The following is a 3,233-nucleotide window of genomic DNA, read 5'->3' as shown; positions in this document are numbered from 1 at the left end:
GTTAAATGGGGCAGCCCCGTTGGCTCAGCGGTTTAGTGCCTGCCTTGGGCCCAGGGTGTGACCCTAGAGACCCGGGATCGAGTCCCTCGTTGGGCTCCATGCGTGGAGCCCGCTTCTCCCTCTGCCTCTCTCTCTCTCTCTCTCTCTCTCTATCTCCTCTGTCTCTCATGAATAAATAAATAAAATCTTAAAAAAAAAAAAAAAAGATGTTAAATGACAGTGACTGTGAGTGAGAACATAACTTCTGCCAAACAACCACAAGAGAAGCTTCGGGATGTATTAGGTTTTCTGTTCTGTCGTGAGGGTACTTGGGTTTCTCGTGACATCTGACTGATGAGCGGACAAAACACACTTCTTTATCAGTGAGCTCTGTAATCCTAGAATATGCAGAAAAATACAAATGAACGCAGATCCATCTGGGAAAAAATAAAACACAAAGAGCGTAAAGATGCAAGGAGTGGGGCCCTGCCCAAGACAGCCGCACCAGGCCCGTGTTCTCTTAAACCTTTATGAAATGTCAGCACGTGGAGGAAAGTGGTTGGTCCTTATGGGTGGTTTCATTCCGCCCTTCCTTGCGCACCTCCTCCTCCTCCTCCTGGCGCTTCTCCTAGAGAGAAAAGCCCTCAAAGATGGAGGTTGTGTGCTTGCAGGAAACCAGCATTTTCAGCACCTGCTTTGCTTTTTTTAAGGGCCCCTTGGGCCATCGGGGCTGCCCCCAGGTGGAGTTCTTAATGGAGCCGTGGATGCCGGCCTCGGAGTAGCTTTGTATTATGAACACGCATCTTTCTTTCTTTCTTTTTCTTTCTTTCTTTCTTTCTTTCTTTCTTTCTTTCTTTCTTTCTTTCTTCTTTCTTTCTTTCTTTCTTTCTTTCTTTCTTTCTTTTTCTTTCTTTCTTTCTTTTCTTCCTTTCTTCTTTCTTCTTTCTTTTCTTTCTTTTTCTTTTTCTTTCTTTTCTTCTTTCTTTCTTTTCTTTTTTCTTTCTTTTCTTTCTTCTTTCTTTTTCTTTTTCTTTCTTTCTTTCTTTTCTTTCTTTCTTCTTTCTTTCTTTTCTTTCTTTTTTTTTCTTTCTTTTCTCTCTCTCTCTTTCTTTTCTTCTTTTCTTTTTCTTTCTTTTTCTCTTTCTTTCTTTCCTCTTTCTTTCCTCTCTCCTTTCTTTCTCTCTCTTTCTCATTCATTCATTCATTCATGACAGAGAGAGAGAGAGAGGGGCAGAGACCCAGGCAGAGGGAGAAGCAGGCCCCATGCAGGGAGCCCGCCGCGGGACTCGATCCCGGGTCTCCAGGGTCACACCCTGGGCCGAAGGCGGCGCTAAGCCGCTGGCCACCCAGGCTGCCCACGCGTCCGCTTTTCAGATTCCAACCAAACTCGTTAGGGTCACAGCTGTGGGCAGCTTTCGGCTTTTCAAGAAGCGGGTGGGCCTCCACGGCGGGGGCCCACCCGGCTGGGTATCTGCAGGCGAGTCGCCGTCACGGCCGGTGCCTCCGCTCTGCCCGGATGCCGCGTGTCTCCGGCGAGGGGCGGCCCAGCGGCTTGGGGGGCTGCGAGGGCTTGGATGCCGCGGTTGGGCCAGCGCCGGGGCCGGGGGGCGCTGAGCGGGAAGAGGCTGCAGAGTTGGCTGGGGCGGCGGGGCGGCGGGGCGGCGGGCTCGGGCCGCTGGCTGTCCCCGTGCCGACGCCCACGTTACTGATGCTTCCTGCGTGGAGGGGGCAGGGCGGCCCCAGGCACAGGTTGGCGGGCTCGCTGGCAGTGGCAGCCCACGCGGTTGCTTCGAGACTGGCGCACGGACGATGGCGCCGCCGTTGCCAGAAGGGACCGCGGCCTCCGCCACCCAGCTGACGGCCGGCCCCGCAGTCTTGACGGCAAGGGGGTCACGTCCCCGTCTTCAGAGCCACCACGCCCGGCTCCAAGCTGTCCATCCCGGGGCCTGGAGAGGTGCCGTGAAGGCCTGCTCCCGCCCACAACGGGGCCACCCCGGCCTGGCGGGCGGGAGTGCCTGCTCCATGCGCCGAGCTCGGCCTGCGCCCCCGAGGCCCCGAGCCCCCGAGCCCCCGAGCCCCGAGCCCCCGAGCCCCGAGCCCCCTCGCCCCGAGCCCCGCTCGCCCCCCAGGCCGCGAAGGCGGGGTTTTCAGGGAAGAGATTAGACCTGTGCTGACAGGTGTTGTTCCCCAGACCCCGGGCTGCCCGACAGCACCAGGCATCAAATGATGGTCTCGGGTCCCGAGCTGTCCCTCAGCGCTGAGCTGTGGGAGCCGAGGGCCCCTCCGGCAGAGCAGGTGCCTCGTCCACGGAGCAAGGACATCCGGCGGCGGGGGCAATAGCCCGGCAGGTAAGGATCCGCCGTGGGGGGACAGCTGCTACTCTGACCTGGCTGTCCAGAAGGGTGGGGCTCAGGGTCATTGTGGTCATTGTCATGGACTGTATCCTTCTGATGCAAAGAACCTTTTTTTCTTTTAAGATTTTATTTATTTATTCATGAGAGACACACACAGAGAGAGGCAGAGACACAGGCAGAGGGAGAAGCAGGCTCCACGCGGAGAGCCCGATGCGGGACTCGATCCCGGGGCTCCAGGATCAGGCCCTGGGCTGGAGGCAGGTGCTGAGCCGCCGAGCCACCCCGGGCTGCCCTGCCAAGAACCATCATGTACTTTATTATCTTGTCCTTTTGTTCTCTGGGGGTCCACGCTGGTGGCCGACCTGCTTCATGAACAGCCCCGCGCAGCGTGGGCCTCCCCGCGAGGCCGCACCTGTCACCTGCGCTCTCGCTGCCCCTGGGCCACCGCCTCCTCCCCGGGCGCCGGCTGGGCGTTGGCGGCAGCGACTCCAGGGCGCGGGCCCACGAGCCTGGACGGGATGCACTGACCAGGCGCCTCTCTTCAGTATTCTTATCTTTTTATTTTTGACTATTTTTTAAAAAAGATTTTTATTTATGTATTTGAGAGAGAGAGCGCTAGAGAGACAGAATGAACACGAGTGGGGGGATAGAGAGAGAGAGAGGGAGAGGGAGATGAGGGCTTCATCCTAGGAATCTGGGGATCACGACTTGAGCTGAAGGCAGATGCTAAAAGTGACTGAGCCACCTAGGCGCCCCTGACTGATTTATTTTTATTTTTATTTTTCTAGGGCCATTATTTTTCTTCTGAACTGACTTGGCATTTTTGCATTAATTTCTATTCTTTTAATGGTTATACTCAAAAATTTACTACCCCTACTTAAAGCCTAACTTGTACAATAA

The 3,233-nt window shown here is 55.4% G+C and overlaps 1 pseudogene; it reads right to left on the bottom strand.

Moving 5' to 3' along the window:
• Positions 1-517: 517 nt before the first annotated feature.
• LOC112921716 (YTH domain-containing family protein 1-like) lies at positions 518-2,003 on the bottom strand (annotated as a pseudogene).
• Between the last annotated feature and the right edge of the window lie 1,230 nt (positions 2,004-3,233).

Source organism: Vulpes vulpes, chromosome 13 (assembly GCF_048418805.1).
Source record: "Vulpes vulpes isolate BD-2025 chromosome 13, VulVul3, whole genome shotgun sequence".
Taxonomy (NCBI): Eukaryota; Metazoa; Chordata; class Mammalia; order Carnivora; family Canidae; genus Vulpes; species Vulpes vulpes.
This window is presented reverse-complemented; position numbering and strand designations above follow the sequence as displayed.